The sequence below is a fragment of the Phoca vitulina genome, unplaced genomic scaffold (genome assembly GCF_004348235.1).
Source record: "Phoca vitulina isolate PV1807 unplaced genomic scaffold, GSC_HSeal_1.0 scaffold4, whole genome shotgun sequence".
Taxonomy (NCBI): Eukaryota; Metazoa; Chordata; class Mammalia; order Carnivora; family Phocidae; genus Phoca; species Phoca vitulina.
The window spans coordinates 82,703,138-82,727,409 of record NW_022589707.1 but is presented as its reverse complement, the minus strand read 5'-3'; the positions used below and the strand labels follow the sequence as shown (position 1 = coordinate 82,727,409).

At 40.6% G+C, this 24,272-nt stretch overlaps 1 protein-coding gene across 29 annotated transcripts in view; it reads left to right on the top strand.

The window, feature by feature from the left end:
• The window catches only part of NRCAM (neuronal cell adhesion molecule), a 265,346-nt gene that overhangs the window by 100,778 nt on the left and 140,296 nt on the right, over positions 1–24,272 (top strand). The window lies entirely within an intron of this gene.

Genomic DNA, 24,272 nt, shown 5'->3' with positions numbered 1-24,272 from the left:
CAGCCACATTCAAAAGAGTAAAAGGAAATGGGTAAAATTAATGTAATATGTTTTACTTAACTCAGTAAATCTAAAATGTTATTTCAACATGTATTGATTAAACCATCAGTGAGATATCTCACATTCTGTTCTTCCTACAAAATGTTCAGAATCCAGCATATGTGTCCTCAGACAGCACATTTCGATGTGAACTAGCCACCTTTCAAGTGCTCAGTTGCCATCCATGGCTAGTGGCTGCTAGTGGCTGCTAGTGGCTGCTGGATTGGGCGGCCCAGGTCTGGATGTTAGCGAGCCGGTCTGTACTCCCTCTCCAGCCTTTCTGGCCCTTAAGTTTTCCAAACCTCCTGAAAACTGGCCAGAACGACTGAAAGAGGGCCACCAAACCGAGTACATTCTGTATTCTGCTTACAAATGAATAGGTGGTAAGAAGAAAGAATGTTTAAGTCTCAAAATAAATCTGTGTATTATTTTTTTACATTTTATTTTTTCAATATTCAAATAAATATATCTCACCAAAAGACACATTTTTTAAAAGATTCATATACAATTGAGGAAACAGGTTTTGTAGTAAAGGGTTGAGGCAATTAGTTTTTAACAAAAAATTTCAATTACAGACAGTAGTGTTGACTTTCTCTTATGAAAGACTGAACAATGACCACTTTTCGTTAGATATACTATTGTTTTGTAAACGGTGTATTTTTTTTTAATCGACCTAATGGAATTAACCAGCTAGTTGACCATGTAGTGTGTAGAAAAATGGATTGATGAAGGATGACAAAATACTTAGTCTGTATAGATATGTTTTATAATGAGGAAAACTAATGCTAGGGAAGCTAAAATACCTCCTTTCCCTGGAAAACATTTTAAAGTATGAAAAAGTCTCCTGTGTCTGGGGGGAGGGAGTGCTGGAGATCAGGAGACTTAAATTTTAGTTTTAGTTCTGCCACTACTTAAATTTAGATTCTTAAACAAGTAAATCAATCTGTCTAGTCCTCATCCATAAAATAAAAGGATTGGGTCAGATATCTCTACATTCCTCCCACTCCTCCGAAGTCACATTGACTGTGCCTCTCAAATAAATTCCACATCTGTTGTCTTCTCTCCATCTCCCTGCATAATTTCTTACCTGAACGACCACAGCTAGTCTTCTTGCAATTTCTTGAATCTATCCTGTCCTCCACGCTGCTGCCAAAGGAACCTTTCTAATAAAAACCTCCTCATCTCATCCGTAATGTCCAGCAGTGGCTCCTGCAGGCCATAGCAGTTGGCCTGGCCTGCTTTTATCTGCTCCCCAGTTTCGACTCCTGGTCTCCCCCAACACACCCCCTGTTTTAGCTTTGCTGGATGGGTGTGGCTGCCAAAAATGACTCAGCTTTAGGGGCTGCTATAACAAAATGCCACAGACTGGCTTAAACAAGAGAAATTTATTTCTCACAGTTCCAGAGGCTGAGAAGTCCAAATCAAGGTGCTTGCTGATTTGGTTCCTAGTGAGAGTTTCTTTCTGGTTGGCAGACTGCTGCTTTCTTGCTGTATCCTCCCTCACAGGGCTGGCCAGGAGAGAGATGATTTCTCTGTGTCTCTTCTTATAAGAGCACTGATCCCGGGGCGCCTGGGTGGTTCAGTCCTTAAGCGTCTGCCTTCGGCTCAGGTCATGATCCCAGGTTCCTGGGATTGAGCCCCACATCGGGCTCCCTGCTTGGCGGGAAGCCTGCTTCTCCCTCTCCCACTCCCCCTGCTTGTGTTCCTGCTCTCACTATCTCTCTCTCTTTGTGAAATAAATAAATAAAATCTTAAAAAAAAAAAAAAGAGCACTGATCCCCTTCACAAAGTCTCCACCCTCATGACCTAATCACCTCCTTAAGGCCCCACCTCCAAATACCATCACATTGAGAATTCCGGCTTCAACATATCAATTTGGGGGGGTGGGGGGGAATGCAGTATTCCGTCCATAGCAGGGAGCCCATGGATTGGCATTCAAGGAGTTTTGGGGAATAATTAATCAGTTGCTATTATAAAAACTCAAACATGTAATTCACGATTTTATAATGATGTGCATGTCATTTTTGAACAGCTTCAATAAGGCAGGTTTTCGTTATTTGAGGACAAAAGTCTTTCCATGGAATTCTGGGAATTCTGTACTAGATTTAATCTTTATAAATACCTAGTCAAACACCTCCCTGAATAATTGAGGAAATCACAATCCAGAAAGTAGAGTAGCTTGCCAGCATCACTAAGGTTCATAGCTGAACCAGGAATCCGGACTTTTTCGTATTTTCATTGCAGTTTGCTTTATGTCCATATTTTATAACAACAGTAAAATGGATCAGTTTTTCCATTTGAATTCACCTCTTTATTCCATCTTTTTCTTCTTTATAACACATAAAATCTATCAGGGGCCCACATTCCCCATCCCTAGTTGCTGCTGATTTGTTTCATTAAAACTTCCATAGATTGGGACACCTGGGTGGCTCAGTCTGTTGGGCGTCTGCCTTTGGCTCAGGTCATGATCTCGGGGTCCTGGATCGAACCCTGCATCGGGCTCCCTGATCAGCGGGGAGTCGCTTTTCTCTCTGCCTCTCCCCCTTGCTCGTTCTCTCTCTCTCTCTTTCTGTCTTAAATAAATAAAATCTTTAAAGTAAATAAATAAAAGCATCAGGCCCTGTGCCTTAAAAACAAAAACAAAAAACAAAAAACAAAAAAGCTTCCACAGATTGAGGCTGATCCTGTTCTCTGGGTAGAGTCATTATCAAGCCTTCCTTCTTGGCTTCTCCCTCTTCTTTATCCTTTCTTTTGTATAATTAAAGACAGCAAAACTGATACCCGTTTTCTAAAATGTATTTTTGTTTAGGAATAAGGTTAAGACCTTATTGCTCATACCCAGCTTCTGATTGTCTGTGTCTCCTTTGGTTTTTCTCAACTATAAAATGGGAAAAGTAAGCTAAATGGTTGCTATAAAATTTTTATCTATACCCAACAACCCCTAAAATGGTACATTTCACATAATAGTCATTCCATAATTATTTAGGAAATTGTATTTATGAGACAAAATGTCAGTAGAACTAAAGAGTATGAGTAGTTTCTTGAATTTTACTATAAATTGGCCTGAATCTCTGCTGTTTTAGGAGAGCAGTATGTTCTGTGACTTTCTATAGCAGCAGAAAAACAGAAAAAAAGAAAAAAGTTATGTAAACATCAGAGGTGCAGAACAATTTTCCACTATAATACAAAATGTTCATTTTTTATTATTTATTTTTATTGTTAATAACTTACCAGAAAACCCCTCTTAAGAATTTTATGTCTTATCTAGGTAAACTAAAATTGTCTCCTAATTTAGAAAGTAATCTATTTAACTGTTTGAAATTATTTATTTATAATTATTCAAGAGATATGAAAGTTATTGCTTTTTGAGGCAAAAACGATTCTACATTCAGTACTTTACTTGAATTTTCAGTGTGTCTGGAAAATTTTTAAGTTGTATCAGGATATGGGGGAGCTTAAGTTTAGTGGGCCTACAGAGAATTGGGTTGGGTTTCTTATATAAAATCCTTGAGAACATTTTTAAGCTTCTAGAGAACTTTAGAAGGATCTGGAAAACTGTGTGATTGGCTAGCACGATATTGAGTATGGGGAGGACAAATCAGGAAAATCTTGTAATGTTTAGTATATTTGCAGTCAACACCCAGGATTTTTTAAAAAATCATATAATATTATTTGAAAGGCAAATAGTTTTAGCTGTTAGTTAATCCTTGCAGATCATTTAAAATCAGCTAATCTCTCTAGTTTCCACCTTCTGAAGCCTTCTATGCTTTTTGTTATTGTATTTTTGTAAACATTGCATCCTTTCTTCTGAATACATACAAAAGGAAACAGACATAGCAAATGACAGACGCTTCCCCACAAAAAGCTTCAAATTGGATTAGACAGCTGGGAAGGGGCACTTGGAGGGAGAAGAAGCTTAAGGTCCGGGCATGGACTCTTGCTTCAGTTATGTAAATGAGCTGGGTGGTATTAGACAACCTTTTAAATATGAGTAATTAACTATGGAAAATGGAGTCAGCAAAACCTTGAACTAGAGAGGGATCATTTCAATGAAGCTGGGGTCATGGGCTGCAAGCATCGTCTGGACCACAACAAAATGGGTCTAAGGCTTTTGCATTTGTGTGCGAGGTCATTTCAAATCAAATAGATGGAAGAAAGGCATTTCAGAATTAGTGTTTTGATTTCAAGATACTTCATTGAAAATATGCTTTTGTTCTGTATACTAATCCCCATCCACGGCAACCCCTTCTGCTGCCTATGGAAAATGGGAAGAGGAAGGGGAGCTAAGCAAGGGAGGGAGAGGGTGGACCATGAAGAGAGATGTTGAGTCATGCATCATCCTATGTGTGAGCTGTGGTCTTTCCCAGGAACAGAATTTGAGGGATGGGAGGACACCGTGCAGTCGTTTTATAGCAATACTAAGATTTCTGTGCTATAGCTGAAGGGAAAAATAAATCTGAAAGCCACTAACGGACATTTTTCACATCACCACTCTGGACTTAGCTCTAAGAGCATGAAACCTTGCCCATATCCGTGGAGACTTTGGTGTGAGATACACAGTACTTTCTGCCTCTGAAGGCTGGAGGAGAAATCAAAATAGTTAAATCTGAGATCTCCTGAGCATTCTCAAAATTACTTTCCCTTAATTGGTGGCCGGCCAGCCAGCCCCCTGTCTTGACAGTGAAAACCCCAAACAAAACGAAACAGAAGAGGCTGGTGGAACAGAGTCAAGGGACGTGAACCAGCCAGGTGAGGAATTGGAAGGGGAAGTTGCCGCTCTCTTGTCTTCAGTTTTCTTGATGTCATGAGGGGAAAAATAGAGACTCTCCTCTCTGTCCTGCGGAGGGAAATACGGCAGTGGCCGAAAAATTCATTGCTTTATAAAGCCAGTGGGGAGAGGTGCTTTGAATGGCATGATTAGTGTGAGGTTTAATTCAGATTCTGATGGGACAATACTTGTGGTCTGAAGGGGTGGATGCCACCCACTAACAGGACAGTTTGCACACTAACAGAGTCCAACCCCCTGGTTTCCTTGCTGTGTGATGTTGGGCAAGTTACTAACCTCTCTGACTCTCCGCGTCCTCTTCTGCAAAATGGCAGTAGTCCTAGGAAATGCATCCTTGTGTAATCATGAGGATTAAATTAGTTAGTAGGCACACATATGCCTAAAACAGTGATAGAAGGATTCAATAAATGCCACCTTTTATTACACAATCAGGTCCTATGTATAAATAGCAAAGTGGTCAAATTTCCCCATTTTCTAGCTGGTCTCATTTCTCATACCTCCTCTTATAGAAAATATTAAATATCTCAGGGGTATTCCGTTTTACCATCCCTTGCTTACCTAGATACTGTTTTAAAATAATGGAAAGAAATCCCGTGGGGGAGGATGCTGTTTGGTAGCAAGCCTTCTTTCAGGTGTGTGTGAGCCAGTCACAGACACAGCTGTCCATTGGGTCATGCCCCCGGGTCAGCTTTCTCATCTCAGCAGGACTGTGATCTGGTCATGCCTGTCACCTTCCACACTGATCACAGACGACAGAGCCCAGGACTGATAAGCTCTCTTTTCTGCTCAGACCAGGTTCTGTCCCTCCCTCCCTCTGCTCATCCTGTCCTTTTCATCTAGGAGGACCCCCCCCCCCATTCTTTCCCAGACATGGGCAAATGTCTCAGCGGTTTCCTACTTCCTGTATGGATATTTTGATTCTTAAAAAGGATGTTTTTGCACTGTAGTGGGCTTTCGAAATGCCAACCAGAACTTACATTATATTTGGGGATATGGTTGTGAATAAAAGGAGTTAAGGCACAAATGCCTTTAAAAATTTTTTTTTTATTTTTAAGATTTATTTATTTATTTTAGAAGACAGAGTGAGTGTGAGCAGGGAGAGGGCCAGAAGGAGAGGGAGAGAGAGAGAGAGAAGCAGACTCCCCGCTGGGTGGAGCCTGATGCAGGGCTTGATCCCAGGACCCTGAGATCATGACTTGAGCTGAGATCAAGAGTCAGGCAAATGGACTTGATCTTGGCTCTGATGGAAGGGAGATATTTAAACAAAGGGTGAGGAGTGAGGGGCACATTCCAAGAGTGGTGTCTGGAAACAGAGTCAACAGAGGTGCAAAGCTGGATGGGCCTGGCGTAGTGGGGGCTGGGATCAGAGCCCTGTCTAGCCGGAAGGGCCTGGGGGTGTTTAGGACTAATGGAGTCACAGGTAGGGGCTGGATTGTCCAGGATGTTGAATAACAGACTAAGGATTTTACACTGCAGGAAATGGAAATCTGTTAGTGTTTGGGTAATACATTGGTGTTTGCAAAGATGAACCTGTCTTACGTCTATTGAAACTGGCCAAAATATTCTAAGAGAATTTCGAGTAGCAACATGTAAAGGTGGCCACATACACTTCTGGTTGCCCTGAAAATAACAAAGTTGCCATTTAGAAAAGAATGTGGGATGGCACCACCATAAAGATGTTTCCACTTGTTTCATTTCGGAAAATTTTTTCAGAAATCTTTGGTGTCTGATGATAAAAATAATGGCATAGCATTGCGGTGGAATATTTTGTGTTCACTTGAAATTATAATTCTGAATACTGTCAGCGATATGAAAAATATTCATGACAATGTTAACTTCAAAAATTAAAAATTTCGAGATTCCAACTTTATTGAAATTACAGGGTTCAGACAAGAACTCTAAGGAAACCTTGATACATTGGAGTGGGGGGATTGTGAAGAATTTTATTGTTTCCTGTAGTGCTGTCTAAGAAAAAAGACAGGTGAGTGATGAATAGGATGAATTGTGGCAGTTAAAAGATCTTTAGGGACTCTGAGGTTCTTGAACATCCTATTGCATGAACAACAGGTATTTAGGGGTTTCTGAATTTTCTTGGGTTAGGCTTCCATAACTTTCAACAGATTCATAAACCCCTTCATGACTCATCCAATGCTTGGGCTACTAAAATAAATCTAAGGGAGCCTGACTGTGAATGTGCTCACTAACATCACTGTAACAGCAGTAATGAGAGAATGTGTTAAGAATTTTTCTAAGAGATGGTGGGTTTTACAGTTCAGAAAAGATTTGAAAATACGTAATTAAAAATATCTCTTTTGAGTTAGGGTGATTTTGGTCAATTTTGTTAGAGTAGAATTATCAAACCTCTTTCTATCTTATTTTTATGAATGAATTACTTCTGCATTATTCAAATGAGGTTTTAGATGTCAGAAGGAACGCCATTTTGAAAAATGAACTTACATATAGTACATTCTTATACAAAGAAATATTCAGGTTTGTGTGTGTGTGTGTGTGTGTGTGTGTGTGTGTGTTTAAATATATAATTAAGAAGAGGTAGGGAAAATTACTTTGGCACTCTAATGCCCTTGAGCAATATGTAGCTGTTTGGTGGTGGGGGGTGGGAGTAACATTTCTTATAGCAACTGAAACTTCCAGAAAATGGTGATGAGTCTTGTTATACAACCAGTCATATGAATGGAAATTATTTGCTCTGGGAACCCTGACTATATTTCTGTTAAATAATTTAGATGTGGGGTGCCTGGGTGGCTCAGTCGGTTAAGCGTCTGCCTTCAGCTCAGGTCATGATCCCAGGGTCCTGGGATCGAGCCCCATGTGGGGCTCCCTGCTTGGTGGGGAGCCTGCTTCTCCCTCTCCCTCTGCTGCTCCCCCTGCTTGTGCTTGCTCTCTGTGTCAAATAAATAAATAAAATCTAGAAAGAGGGAAAGGAAGGGAGGGAGGGAGGAAGGAAGGAAGGAAGAAAGGAAGGAAGAAAGAATTTGGATGTTACTGGAGCTGGGAAGTCCCAGGGAAGTAGTTAGGGTCCATCACATGAAATTACTGATATTTGACTTTTTTGACCTACAGAGCAATTTTATATACTTTGAACCCTAATGTTTCCTGTTCTTTACAACCTTTTTTTTTCTCTTCTCATTTCTATCCCTGTTGTTACATCCTTCCAAATTTCAATGATAATTTCATCTTTGCTATTCTTTGAATTGTCCAATAAATTTTCACATATATAAACACAGTTCTAACTAAGAAGACTTTAAATGCAATGCAGTTAGACATACATTTAAAATGAAATGCATATCTTGACACGTGTATAAGTAACCGTAGAAGAACCCTATATAAAGTGTTGCCAGGACATAGTGTATGAGAAATTCTGGTTATTTTAGTGCTCTTGTTAAAGGTATCAGAGTTTTTGACCACTTTCATTTGCAAAAACCCTTTTCTTGCAGAATCATTCTTAATTATAACAATACCAGAGCTCCTTTTTAAAAACAGTGGCTTATCAAAAGGAATGAAATCTTGCCATTTGCAACGACGTGGATGGAACTGGAGGGTATTATGCTGAGCGAAATAAGTCAATCAGAGAAAGCCATGTATCATATGATCTCACTGATATGAGGAATTCTTAATCTCAGGAAACAAACTGAGGGTTGCTGGAGTGGTGGGGGGTGGGAGAGATGGGGTGGCTGGATGATAGACATTGGGGAGGGTATGTGCTATGGTGAGCGCTGTGAATTGTGCAAGACTGTTGAATCACAGACCTGTACCTCTGAAACAAATAATACATTATATGTTTAAAAAAAAAAAAGAAGATAGTAGGAAGGGAAAAAATGAAGGGGGGGAAATCGGAGGGGGAGACGAACCATGAGAGACTATGGACTCTGAGAAACAAACTGAGGGTTCTAGAGGGGAGGGGGTGGGGGGATGGGTTAGCCTGGTGATGGGTATTTAAGAGGGCACGTTCTGCATGGAGCACTGGGTGTTATACGCAAACAATGAATCATGGAACACTACATCAAAAACTAATGATGTAATGTATGGTGATTAACATAACAATAAATTTTATAAATATAAAAAAATAAAAACAGTGGCTTATAAAACATGTCTGTACTCAAAACAAGGTGGGGCAGGAGATGGGGCGGGGGGGGGGCGGAAACGGAGACTAAGAGAAAGAGAAAGAGTGAGCCAGGAACTAATGCATGTTTTGTTGGTTTTGATGGTACACAGATTCAAAAAGAGAACCAATCTGCTGTTCTCTTGAAATATTAAAAAGTATATCAGTTTGCCTCAAAAACATTTTCTCTCAGTCTCCCTCCTTCATTCAGCATCACGAAGCCTTTCTAAAATCTTGGCATTTTGCCTATCAGTAAATTATAAAAAAGCAATAGGATGCCAGTCTGCTGTGCCATCAAATTATCTGTTGGGTTCCTAGGTCTCTGTACTGTATTTACAGAAACAGATGGCCCCTATGACACTTTCACCAAAAGACATGGCACTTAACTTGTCTCCCCTGTGCAGAGCCACATCTTTGAGAAACATGCCCAGGGATGCCTGTGACCATGTGGGTACAGCGTGGTATTTCAGGGTGGAGGAGAGAATCACTCAGTTAATTCTTTTTTCCCCACTCAGTGTAAAGACTACTTCAGCAAAATTCTTTATCTCACATTCAGTTAGCTAATTGACATCTTTTTTGAGTTCCAGGAAAGGAGTTCAAAGGAAAACATCCATCATTTCTGCCCTGGGAGAACTTACAAAATATTGCAGAAAACAGGCAGTGAATGTGAACTTGGTCAATTAGAAAAGCCTGCTAAATAATGACAAAAATAAAGATCATGAAGGTAAACTAATACTTCAGGGCAGAACTCTAGCATTCTGGATGAATGCCTGAAAGAATTATTGGTTCATTTTCTCATTCATAGATGATATCTGATTTATTGTTATTTATTTAATACAAACATTTGCATAGCATCTACTATGTGCTGGGTGTTGTTCTAAGTGACTTAAAAATATTAGCTCATTTAATCCTCATGGCAATTTTACAAAGAAGGTGCTATATTATCTTCATTTTGCAGATGAGGAATCTGAAGCACAGAGGTTGACTATGCATCGTGTATATTCATAATGCATGCACATGTAGAGTATCACAGAAGTATCAAATTTGGATAGACAGTAATTTTTAAAGACTGAAAATTTCTGATTGTGCCTGTTCTGATCAAAATTTAGATACATAATTTAGGTTTAAATGAAGAAGTGTGTCTGTAAAAAAGCACACCTGAACATCCTTATGTACTTAAATTAAAATGGGTACCAAGTGGTAGCATGTGGAATATCAGGGCCACGCCAGTAAAGGGATAAGTCTGGATGGTGTGGGAGATTGAATTAGGGCAACAGAAAGCAGAATGTGCCATTCTGATGCCATAAGTTGCCTCACCCGGTCCCCAAAATGGAACTCCGTGTTTGGAAATGATGCGTTAAGCAATGTGATAGGCGTTAATAACCTGATGAGTTCAAGATGAGATATCCAAACTTTGATTTTTGAATCCAGAGCTGGCTTTGCGGAGGGAGTAATAACTGTGTCACTTCAACGTTTCTCAATAAAAATACATCGCAAGGTGAAAGAACTACCTCAAGGCCCCTTTCTGCAGGGCAGTCTCGGGGGTGCTATTTTAAAGTGGGACGCTACCCCTTCTTGCCATAAAATGACAGCTTTGCTGATGGGTTTGGAGGAGCCTGTTAAACCCAGCACCTCCGTTTACCAAAAAAATGTTTTGAGTAGCCCACTGAGGAACCTCTGTTGAGAAGTAACAGGTCACGGTGGGAGACAGAGCGGGAAGTGGGCAGGCAGAAGCGTTTAGGGTTTAATGGGTCTGAGGCTGTAGTGAAGCAGTGTGCCGAAATAATTCTGATTAGGCTCGGTCAGTCGGGCTGCATAATCAGGCTCGGCTCTCCTCCATTCAGCCCATACTGCGAGGAACACAATCGCAGTTCAAAGCCCCATTTTAAGTAGTCCTCACACTGTTCTTTAAAATACAATCTTCTTTCAGATTGCCCCTGAGCCTTTTTTTTTTCTACACCTGTGGGAATAGCTAACTGGGAAAAGAAAACGTTATGCTAACATGTTCATAGAAAAACATAGGCACACTTTACTTTCCAATGTGAAGGCTTAAATTTTTAAAATTCGCCCCAGAGAAATGACTGGAAAATCCCAACAGGTGTAACAAGAATAAATCACACTCTCCAGCCTGGTCTCTGCTGCCGGCAGCGTGTGCCATATTCGTGGCTTGAGCAGCTGATGAGCTTCTGTTTCCATAAGCTGGAACCACTCCTAACACATACAGAGCCGCAGATAGGCAGTTGGGAGGAAATAGCTCTAAAGGCTTCCCTTCTGCGTGACTTATTTTTTAAGAGTAAAAAAACAAATCAGAAAATTATTTTATGCTTTTAAAGGTTTTATGAACACGATTCAAGGCTAATTAGGACGTGTTAAGCAGAAACAGATGTGCTGAGGTAGGACCCAGTGAGGATTGTCTGATGTCTCTACTTGGTTGGGTTTTAAAGGTCATGGGCCGTGGTTATTGTTGATCTCCTGACAATATGCTTTGAAGGAGATTGTGTTACATGTTGGTTGCGCTTTTGTGAGAAAAAGCATTATTCCAGCCAGGTCTCGAGAAGTGCTGAAAAGAGCTTCAAAGAAATATGTCCACCCATTGTTCATGCCAGTCGTTGTAATAAGTGGGGAACGGATTTTTAGGTTTGATTTTAGGAAGTGAGTAACTTTAATTGAAAATGTACTAAATGGACACTTTCTAAACTTGTACCATGGCCAGTGAAGGACTTATAAACCTACTTCTCTGGAAGTTTTTCCAGAGAGCCTTACAGCTTGAAAAACAATCATTAGAAATTTAAGCAAAAACAGGTTGGCTTAGAGATTTGTGGCAACCGCCACCATGAGGTTCTACTATATATACCTCATTTTAGAGCACCTTCCACGACTTTCTTTGGGTCTTCTTAACATGAACTATAAGTCTGATATATTTAGTACTGTCGTGAAAATACTCCTCACTATTTGTTATTCTTATGTGTGTACTTATGTATCAATAATATCTGGCTTCTAAGAATAATCATAATCAACATTTAAACGTTTTTACAGCTTGAATAGGTAAGATACTAATGACAGTGGGTAGCAGAGGAACCTAAAAGAGGAATAAAATGGAGAAATAGGTAGGGGAAAAGAAACAAAGAAAAATCGATGTAATATTTATTTTTGTAAGATCTCACAGTAAATTAATTGAAGGAAATAGTGTTTCTAGGCTACCGTAAAAGGAAAAAGGCAGAAATGATGGTTGTGAGTCCTGTGGATGGCAGGTTATACGTGTGTGCAAAGTAGGTTCTCACGCTGAGCTAAGCGAACCAGTTCTAAGCAATTACTGTGTCCTGTAAAGAACGAATATTTGAACAATGACCAGATAGGAGTTTTAACATGTTATTTCAAGTTAGTACTAGGTTAAAAATAAAGAAGAAATCATGTAACACCTTACATCTTCTCCCCATAGGTGAAAATATGGCAGTTACTTTCTTAAAACAATATTACCAAGCCATAACCCATTGTGTATTTTGCCAAATAGTTGTGAGCAACTAAACAGATTTTTCTTGCTTCTAATTGGATCAGAGGAAATGTTTAACCCCCATTGTATTGCCACAAAGCCGGGCTGATCGCCCTGGGAGGCCCCAGAGGTCTGAGCAGCTTTGGATTGGCTGTGTAGAGGACTCTAACATTTTACTGCCCATGGTCCGGCCACAGCAGTGTTCACTGACCGATGTCTTATCTGCAGAAATGTGCCGGAGTGGGCAGGCACTTTGTGTAAGATTTTCCTCTTACTACAGGAAGGAAATGGGAAGCAGTAAGATAACTTCGTTTGTAAGGTAATGTCTGTGCTTGTTTCCGTGCAAAGGGAAGTGATGTTTGCTTACTGGGACTGATTGATTTTCTGTTCCGCCTCTCAGGTATCATTTTAATGATCTGTTTAAAACTGAAGCCAAAACTAGAATTGTATCCCAACTGTAGAGGCTTGTCTGAAGCTTTATGTTCTCTGCTCATTGATTTGGGTTTATTTAGTGTGTTGAGCTGGTTAGTGGAGTTTGTACCAGAAGTCAGTATCTTTCCTGGGGCTTGTTAAACACTTATAAGAGGGATTGGGCGGGGCAATGCCCGTCAGATTGAGTGCAAGTATTTTTGGGCAAATGTGAACACAGTTTAAAGAAAAATAAATGCTTGTAGGTTTATGTTTGCTGTTAGGGTACGGCGGCAGGGTGTGATGACATGTAATTTCAATGTAATTTGTCATCCTTTGTATAGATAATTGTTCTTAGAGGTCTCATGGGCTGTTTTTAGATTACCTGAAAGCAACCACCCAGCCAAGGCTTATTCACCCTAATCTGCTGCATTCCTGCTGGGTTTTTTTGTTTGTTTGTTTTTTGTTTTATATTGTAATGCATCTCCCTGTGTACGAAGTGTGGTGTAAGCTTTACCGATTTGCCTTTTGGAATAAAAAGAAGATTCAATTGTCATTCTTTCTGTACTAGCTTGAGAATTTTCCCCAAGTTTTCTGTATTAATTCTGTATTCCAGAGAGTTCAGTGGTCAAGAGGATGAGAAAAGCTGGATTAGAGGCACTTTTTTTTTTTTAAAGGCCAAAATGCCATAATTGGATTTGTTAGCTTTAGCTCATGAAATATCTTCAAAGACCACCTGTGAGATTATATTCAGCGTTACTCAGTTTTTTGAACCTCATGAAATTAAACACAGGGTGATTATCCTAATGCAACAAAATTTTGCATCCTTGAACACACTCCTCAAAATCCCCATTATCTGACTTTTATTGCAGCTGGACCCAGAGCAAATGTACTGTAAGACATGCTTCTATTTTCCTAGGACAGTTTTCTCTTTTCTGTTCGTATTTTCCATCGACAATAGTAAAAGAGCATTAGAAATCACCATAAAAATAACTTGTATGTTTATATACAGTGCTTTTCAGTTTGCACGATCTAGTTTGATCCTCTTAACCATCTTCTGTAGAAAGGACAAGTCTTATAATCTGTTTTAAGGATGAGAAGAGATTCGGCAGCGTGCCCCAGGCTACAGAGCTAGGACCATGCAGAGCTGGGGTCTGACACAGGCGTGCAGACCAGTGCTCTTTCCAAAATGCTGTGTTGGCTCCATGTGCTTGACGTTTGCTTTAAGGATCAGGCTGAACTAAGCCCTTTAATAGGAAGGCTCTGGCAGCAGCTGGTGTTAGGTAGATTAAAATCAAAGCCCTCGGTTGGAAAGTGGAGTAATCAAGAGAGTGAGAGAAAAGAGAGAAAAGATCCCAAATCACGGAATGATCCTAAAAGAATTGTGGGGTAGGGAACATGATTCAGGGGGCTTATGCTTCATTCCTTTCTCTCCGTCAATACAAGTCTCCATCCCTTTTTTGCTTCTTTCCCTTGTCCCTGGTTCCTTTTGAGAAATTCGCCATGCTTCGTCACGACAGGCCACTATTCGTTACGAGAGAACTGTGCGGGCACCTTTCCCAAACTTGATATTTCCATCTCATTTCCAGAAGATGAACTACCAAGTCTGTAAATCTTCCCTTTATATTACAAACAGCCTCGTTCTCATGCTTACCTGAGTTAGAGGGAGAATAACTGATTTCTCCTGCTAACAAGTCCCATTCACTTGCCATGACTGCCTTCTTTCCATTCCAGATTTTCTTACTCTGTAAATAACTATGCTCTTGTAGTTTAATTCTGCCACTTTGTCAACCCCCTTCTCTCTGACGTTTCTGACTGCACTCTGGTTTTCATGGTTTCTTTCATTTTCCTCAGAAACTCTCATTATGGAGACTGTATTGTATAACAATAGCTTGGTCCTGAAATTCAAAGGAAAACTGAAATGCTTTTCAAGGCTTGGAACCTACTGGAATCCTTGCTACCATATCTTTGGTGTAAATAAATTTGTAAGGGGGTGCCTGGGTGGCTCAGTCTGTTGGGCATCTGCCTTCAGCTCGGGTCGTGGTCCCGAAGTCCTGAGCAGGGGGCCTGCTTCTCCTTCTGCCCCTCACTCCTCTCTCTCTCTCTCTGTCTCAAATAAATAAAAAATCTAAAAAAAAAAAAAAAAGTTGTAAGGAACACTCTTCTCTGCCTCCTTTAGCGGTCAGAGTGTCCTGCTTGCTGGGAAGTCTTCGTTAGCTGCAGGCGTCTCTGGTACCAACATACTGCTCAAGCCCGATCTGTTCATCCTGTTGGATATGAGATCTTTGAGCACTCCAAAAGTAGAAGTTATTAGATGTGTTACCTTTTAGTGTTAACTTTGCATGTCTCATCCACCTCATTGCATTGTTGTGTGTAGATTTTTGCACATGTATGTGCTTAACTATTTTTAAATGGACACTTATTAGTTGTTTTTTTTTTTTTACTATCGAAGGCTATAAAAAGCATTTACTATGGCTCATAATTCACATCGCCCAGACATCTCTGCGTGATAAAAAAAAAATTATAATGATCTAAAGATATGAGTTAATGCTGTTAGCAGTCTCATGTATCCTTCCAGAAATACTTCCTATGCATGTGCTAGCCAAAATTGATCTTTGAATATAACATCTCAAGTTGACATTATTATCTGATCACTGTGGAATTCATTCATCTAATAGCTATTTATTGATGTCCTCCGTGTGTTAGGCATTGTTCTGGGCACACTGTAGATAACATGAACAAAGCAAACAAAATCTCTGTCCTCGTGGAGTCTAGGTTCTCATGCACGAGACAACACATAAAATAAAGTAATAAAATATGTGATGTGTTAGATGGGGACTAGGGCTGCAGGGGAAAATAAAGCAGGGAAGGGAGATGGGAGTTGGGTGTATGTTGCCATTTAGAGAGGGCAGCCGCCAGCCACAGAAGGTGGCTCCAGCCATCGAGAGGATGACATGTGTGTAAAGCCCTGAAGGAGATGAGAGAGGGGGCAGTGCAAGTATTCGGAGGAACCAGAGCCCCATGGTAGGACCTCAGGCTCAGGGAAAAAAAAATTTTTTTTCTAAATGTCAAGAGGCATTTTTTTTTCCTAAGTCACCCAAAATGAAGAAGAGAGAGAGAATTTATTTAAAGTAATAACCCATTAATAAAAGTCATATATCACCTCATTTATAAAATTAAAAAAATATATTATTTGTTCTACAGTGAGTGAGACCCAGCTAAAAAAGCAAGGGTACTGCGCCATGGGCCCAGAATGCCATAATCCAAGATTGTTGTGGTTACATATGCCTCCTTGACCTAAGCTGGTCCTGAGGTGCCAGGAACATTTCTAGGCTGGTTGAAAAGACTAATGTAGCTTCCTCCTTTTCTCACAAGGGCCATTTCCAGAACGTTCTCTCTGAGTAGTGGTCGTTGCCACCACCTTTCTAGAGACATGGACTTAGGCTTGAATGTAGCCGCCTCCTTTCTGTTCGGTGAAGTCAAGTCTGTTCTTGCTGTTTCGTGGCAATGAGTGCTCAGGGCGTAAGCTTGCCTGGTACATAGTGTCTGATTTTAGTGGCCCCAGTTAAAGATAAAAAATCAAGTACTAAATTTTACACACACACAGGCGTTAAAAGACAGTGAGCATTTCTTTGGTGTATTTGGACAAAAGAGCATATAAGAACAGGTTAATAATTTACTTCAAAAATGTTGTGTGCAGTCCTAGTGGGACTTAATTAACTCAAAATGCAAGCAGGTTTGTAGCTGAAAACCAAAGCTGTTGGCCTCATCCCAGACTTCTGTACCCAACCACCCCATCCTCACCCCACCCCCACTTCAGAGGGAGGCTTACACTTCACAGTCATCTGGACTGTAATGCAGTGCCTTGAAGAGTGGCAGGTGTCTTTACTGAGAACTTCAATAGAACCCATCAAGTCATTTGTGCTTTGGGAGAGTAGTGTTAAAAAAAAAAAAAAAAAGACAACAGATCCAAAATGGAGTCACTTATGCTATGTCTCTTGTCACAGAGCCAGGACTTAATGACAGTTTTGACTCTCAGAAATGGAATCTTAAGCCAGTCAATCAGGAATCCCCTGATCAGCCCTAGCGAGGAAATCTGCCTGATAAACCCCTGCCATCTCCTAAAGGAAAGGGACCTTGCAATAACCAGCCCTCTGTCTGTCTAGCATAACTTCCTTGTTTCAGCCTTTCATTTTATATGGCTCCTTAGAGCTCCATTCTACCTGCTAGATTGGATGCTGCCTGATTCAAATCGATTTTTCTTCAAATTAAAAAAAAAAATTTAAATATGCCTCAGTTTATCTTACAACAGTAGTGTCCTTGCTGATCTGACTTCATCCAAATGTGGCATGTTTGACCTTTTCTAAGGACGGTGATGGAGGGGAGAGTATTAGTATTGACAGAAGGGGGCAGAAGGGAAGGCTTTAAAGAAAAAATACTTTCTTCGAGAGGGAAGTAATTCAGATAGGGAACTACAGCTAGATGAAGAAGAAGGATGTCATTAATAATTGAAAGCAGTGAAACTCTATACCCCGGTGCTACCGTGGATCAAGCCACTAACGTCTGCTCAGAATCACTGCAGCCGTCTTCTTTCATGTGGACTTCCTGTCTCAACTTTGCTTCCCTTCAGCGTATTCTCATACAGCCAGATCCAGCCTTTAAAATGGGAGTCAGATCATGTGACTCCTCCACTCAGAACCTCTCAAGGGCTTCCCAGTTCACTCGGAGCGAAAGTCAGAGGCCTTGAACCCATGTACCAGCCCTAGGTCATCTGGTCCCCCATTCCAACTCTGCCATTCCTTCTCCACCTCTTCTCCTGCTCGCTCCCTTCAGCCACCCTGACCGCCTGGCTGTTCTCAAACACGAAATCTCCTACCTCAGGGCCTTTGCCTTTGCCTGGAACCCTCACCTTACCTGCAGAGCCCTTCCCCAATGACTCTCACACTCACGTCCTTCAAGTCTTTCCTGAAATCACACCTGCTCAAGGAGGTTTTTCTGTGACCATCATATTTAAAATTGCAGCCCTCTCCATCTCCACACTTCCATGCTCTTACCACACTTCATCTTTTCATTCTAACATATTATGTTTCTTTACTTATTTATTTTGCTTACTATTTGTCTTCATCCCCAGGATATAAGCTACATGAGAGCAGAGAGTTCTGCCTTTTTAAATTCACCACTACCTCTAGCGCCTAGGACAGTGCCTGGTACTTACATACTAGGTACTCAGTAACTCTTTGTCAAATAAGTAAATGAATGAATTGTGGAAATTTAATTGGGGAGAGAGAACTTACTTCCTCTAAAAGTAATGAATGTCTGGGAAATCACACAATTAAAAAAAAAAAAAAACTTAAAAAAGTTTGTTGTCTACATAGCCCATGCCTCCTGACAGGCATGTTTCCTGGGTGTGCCAGATAGTTGATTGAGAAAGAAAGGTCTTGGATGCCTCCAAAGTCATGCTTTAATGCAAATGGTGCTGGGAATAGCAATGAGAATAATGAAAACAAAAAGGAGGTGGAAATTGAAAATGGTTGTTTTGCTTCCAAAGTAATGATTTTCAAAGCAAAGGAGTTGAGTAGGAAATAAATTAACAAAAACTCTCTGTCTCTGAAAATGCAAACTTCATTTCCATTTTGATCTGTGTGATTTTTCAAGCTCAGTGATCCAAGGTCAGAGGGCACTTGTATTAGCATAGACCTTGCTTTGTTAATTCACCTCTGACTAAACCTCTCAATTCCTTTTTACGATGGTGGCGTTCCAACGACAATAAAACCAAGCTCTCATAACACCAGAAACATTTATACAGCACTTAGACAATTCCTAAATGAATTGTTCCCCGAGACCTTAAGAGATAGGTCAGGATTATTAACCCCATTTTGTACACAGATAGGAAGTAATTTGCCTAAATGTCACCTGGTAAGCCATTGAATTCGTAACTTGATTGCTTTATTTAGAAATACTGGTTCATTTAATACAGTTCATGTTGCATTAAAGATGACCTCTTTTTAAATGGACAGCTTCATATTTGGAGTTAACTTTAATAAGTGACCTGGAACTAATAGTATTCCAGATTTCCATAAGACCAGCATTTCCAAATCTCAAGTTGGGACACTAATCTAGACAGCTGAAAGATCTGAGACCCCCAAAGCCATTTTGGGATTGGCCAGGAATGGGCCACTCTGCTTAGATACCACTATGGAGAAATCTATAATGGTAGGCTTACCGTTTATATCCTGTTTGACTTTCTTTGCTTTTTGCTTTTTTTCTTTTCTTTTCTTCCTTTTTATGCTCATAAAGTTCCTTTTGGTTCAAAAAGCCAGTACAAGTGCAATTGAAAATTAGTGCTTGCATAGACAACTAAGTGAAGCCAAACCTTCTTAGGATGCTCCTGGTGCCAGTCAGTAATTATTATGGGAACCACAGGATGAACTTCACTGAAGCTACATCAGAGTGGTATTTGGAACCCATTTTATTTTGATTCAGTTGTGGTTCATTCCTTCTTCGTTCCAGAGCAGTATTATGAAAAGACGGCAAATTGAGTTCACTGAACACGGCAGCTACTCAGGAAGCTGCAAGGAGACATAAAAGTGTGGGGGCTACTTGTGAGTTCACATCTGTATCAAGAAGAGACTGAAAAAAAGAGAATTTTGAAAGAATGACTTACCAACTTTGAAAGCTGATAGTAAAAAAAAAAAAAAGAAGAAATGTCTAGTTTTTGTCCAAATGTTTGAAAGTTTTTCTGACTTCTCATTTTATCTCTAGTGAGATTTGTTTAGTGCCAACAATAAAAATGCAAATTATACTTCTAATTTTTTAAAGGAGATTTTCCCCTCCTTTTATGGTAAATGTATTCGTTCTTTTTGCTAAATCCGATTTACTGCATTTTTATCCCTTTCTCTACAATCTGACATATTATTTGTGGCATCTGCTAGGAATATGAACTACAGTTTTGATATTAATGGGCAGTTTCATTGGGCATTTAAAACACCACTTTAAACATCAGAAGAATTTTGCACGTGAAATTTACAAACGTCTTTGTATACCCAAGTGTATTAAATTTGTTCAGGCCGAAGTGTACACTGATAGAACAATAATTATCAGGTTTTCAACCAAGTCAGATTAAACTTTAAGATGAAGATCTTTGTAAGGCTAAATCTCGAAAAGCGATGGTACAGACCTCTGCAAATCAGCCTGTGTTCCCAGGACCCGCAACACCCAGGGCGCTTTGGGAGCTTATGATAAAATGCAACCTTGAGAGCCTTCTGCTGGCTCTCTACATTGCATTCTTAAGATAAGTTAAGCTGAACAACAAATTGACAGAGGTGAATTGTATAAATGACAATTTGGTGAAAAGGTGAACTGTGCAGATTATATGGGTCAAGTCTGTACAACTTTTCTGAACTTTGAGAGACAGTCTGGAATGTACTATATTGTTCAGAGGTCAGATTAACTCACTACACAAAAGCTTGATGCGTCCTACTCCTATTTTTATCCAGAATTTGAAATGCAGAAATGTCTGTCACCTATTTATTGAACGATAAATCTGCATAAATTAAAATAGTGAGCCCATGGCTAACTTGATGATCTGTAGAAGGTGTTCTTGTGGTTACTTTATCTGTCTGCTCTTAGCACACAGTACTGTGCAGATCTGAATTTTTCCCCACTCAACAGTATGTATTAGCATCAATAACCATATTTTAAAGGAAGAAATGATATATATTTGATTCTTTGTTCAAGTTCTTAAATATTAATCAAATTAGTGCACCATTTAGTTACATGTCCTGTTGTCACCTTATGTGTTAATGAAAGATGCCCAAGTAATCATATTTTGTGAAGTTTAATATACTTCATTCCTTTGATCAAATAGTTCAACTGTTTTTTTATTACCCAAGGTATCTACTTTAAACAGTATTGATCAAGTGTGGACAACTTAATTTACTAGTCCTGCAGATTCTGGTGATTCTCTTTTAATCATATTCAGCTTCATTAGCAGATTTTTGTAATAGAACCTTAAGAGACTATGTTTTGATTAACACTAAGAAATTAAAAATTGGCATGCTGTTTATAATTTTTTATCTGATCATGATAATTCTTTGATATATTAAATACTCTTTCATCTGAGAGCTTCAGAGACTTTTACCAATTTTTAAGAGTTTTTTAAAGATTTTATTTATTTATTTGAGATAGAGCGTGAGCACAAGCAGGGGGAGGGGCAGAGGAAGAGGGAGAAGCAGGCTCCCTGCTGAGCAGGGATCCTGACGCAGGGCTCGATCCCAGGACCCCAAGATCATGACCTGAGCTGAAGGCAGACGCTTAACCAACTGTCACCCAGGTGCTCCGACTTTCACCTATTGTAACTGTACAGGAATTCACTAGTAGCCCTTTGCCCTCATTTTTTATCAGATCATTCCTCTCCCACCCCGGGCCTCGTTACAGTACATCGATGGCTTCCCATAGCCCTTAAGACAGAGACTGAGAGATCCACAGGGCTCTGTGTGGCACTGGGCCTCCACCTGCTTCTCTAGCCTCGTTGGGGCCATGCCCCCCTTCCCTCTGCTCTGCTCCGGCCACACTGTCCCTGCCCAACCCCGTCCCTCAGATATCAGCTCAGTCATCATTCCCTTCAGAAAGACCTTGACTGAGCCAGTTCCCATCACCACACTCGCTAGGAGCTCCACACAGCTCTGCTTTGATGACTTTTCAGAGTGGGTATTTTAGATTCATATCTGTCTCCTATAGTCGACTGTGAGCTTCATGGGGGCAAAGAAGGGTCCTGTTTGCTGATGTTTTCATTGCTGTTTTCTCACCATTGTATTTATGGTGCCCAGCATAGAGTGTGGCAAGTGATAGACATTTAATGAATATTTGTTGAGTGTATGAGGGAATGAATAAATGCTTTCTGAGGGCAGCATTTGTTTCTCTTCTATGTGTTCAGTGCCTAGAACAGGGCCTGGGCCACGGGAATTCTCATGAAATATTTGTTGATTTAGAATTCATGTTTTCCTGACTTTTCAGGGACATGGAAAGTATTGATGAGAGAGTGTAGGGTTAGATTAATTTTTTTTTCCTGCAAATATCCTGTTCTGTTTATTAACTTACAGAGTTAGAAGGAAGTCTATAGCCATGTTTTTTTTTTTTTATTGTGGCAAAACATATATAACATAAAATTTACTATGTTACCCATTGTGAAATGTACAGTGGCACTAAGTGCATTGGCATCACTATCCCCCATCTCCAGAACTTTTTCATCATCCCAGACTGAAACAACTCACTAAACAATAACTCCCCATATGGTCATACGGTTTTATAAAACTTCTTTTGTTTGCCTTAGAATCTTTTCTTCCCGGCACATTACATGGAAGTTCGATATGTAAAATAGGTAAACATGAAGTGCTTTTTCTTCTTGAATAGGGTTGGGCCTCCCCTTCCTCTGTTTCATTCTGTACCTTGTTGGTGGTGACATTATCTGGAGACTGTTCTGGGACAAGGATGCCTCAGGGAGCTCAGTGTACTCCCTGGGACCACAGTGGGGAACCTCCGCACACCCATGGATGGGACCCCATCTCCCCAGTTCAAACCCAGACGGCATCTTTGTTTCCTCCTTCTCCTCATCACCACTTCCTCTGCATAGACACACACACACAGGTAGACAGTCACTCTCCTGAGACCGGGAGCTGCTTAAGGATTGGGATCATGTCATACTTGCCTAGATTCCCAGAGCTCTGTAATGTTTATTGACAGAGTATGTTTTCCACCTTGTGGATGGGAAACTTTCCCAGGTTTACTTTCTTCTAGGAAGGAAATCTGATGACCTCACAAAGTAGTGTATTTCACAGTTTAACCATCATTATCCTAGAGACCCTCTTTTTTTTGTTTTTTAAGATTTTATTTATTTATTTGAGAGAGAGAGACAGAGAGAGCACAAGCAGGGAGAGGGAGAGGCAGACTCTCTGCTGAGCAGGGAGCCCCATGCAGGGCTCGATCCCAGCACCCTGAGATCACAACCTGAGCCGGAGGCAGCTCCTCAACCGACGGAGCCACCCAGGCGTCCCCACCAGAGACCTTCTCTACCACGTTGCTTAGGGTGTGGCCCAAGCCCGCCTGCATCAGACCCCCTGGGGCTGCCTGTTAGAAAAGTGGATTTCTAGGCCCTGCCTACACCTACTGAATCGGAGTCTCTCAAAAACTATGTTCAACCTTCCCCATGTTCTAGGTACAGTGATATTTTACATACCATCCAGTAAATCTTCTGTATTTGTTTGGTTTGTATTTAGTGAAGTCTTCTCAACCACTTTCATTTATTCATTGACAGTTTTACTAGTGTCCTTCAAGCTTTTTCTTCCCTGAGCAAAATAAACACTGCTATTTTCATTGTGTCAAATAGGATTTATTTAATTATCTCTGAATACTCTAGTATTTTAGTGTTGTTTTTTTTTAAGTAGACTCCATGCCCAGCGTGGAGCCTAATGTGGGAATTGAACTCACAATCCTGAGATCAAGACCTGCGCTGAGATCAAGAGTCAGACCTCAACCGACTGAGCTACCCAGGCGCCCCTGGATACACTAATATTTATTTTATTTTTTTTAAGATTTTATTTATTTGATAGAGAAAGACTGAGAGAGAAAGAGAGAGAGCACAAGCAGGGGGAGCAGCAGAGGGAGATGAAGAATCAGACTCCCCGCTGAGCGGGGAGCCCAGTGTGGGACTCGATCCCAGGACCCTGGGATCGTGACCTGAGCTGAAGGCAGACGCTTAACCGACTGCGCCACCCAGGCGCCCCTGGATACACTAAAATTTTAAAACTAAATCTGTTCCTTTTCGATTATAGACACAGAAAAAGGACCAATGAGGAATAGATTTAATTTAAGATTTCTGTTACATTCACGACATGCTGACTCTATGAGACAGGGCAGACCTAGCTGTTGTAACAAACCCCCAAATGGTAAAAACTTCCCTGAGTTAGAATTCCTTTCCCATTCAGGTAGCAGTCCAGTGCTGGTCATGTAGATCATTTGTGTGGATGGAAGGATCTCTCCCTGTCACCCTCAGGGAACTGTGTTGACAAAGGCCAGGCCGAGGGACTTCCAAAGTCCCAATGGATATCGGCTTCCAGCCAGCAGTAGAGAGATGAGGGGTGGGAAAGACATAGGCTTCTTGAACATCTGGGCAAGGAGGCTCCTTTACATCTCATGGTCGCACCGAGATTCAAGGGGAGCTGGAAATGTAGACTCTGGACAGGGGTGGGGCTTCTTCCGCATGACCACTCCGCACAACAGAGAGGGGGCATGGCGCTTTGTTAGACAGCTAGCCATGACTGCACACTGGAATTCTGGGTTTCTATTTAGAGTTATGGCAGTTGCTCCTAGTAAACCATGAAGTGCACCATGTATGTGCTATAAACTGTTACAGCAGTGTATGTCTGCCAGGG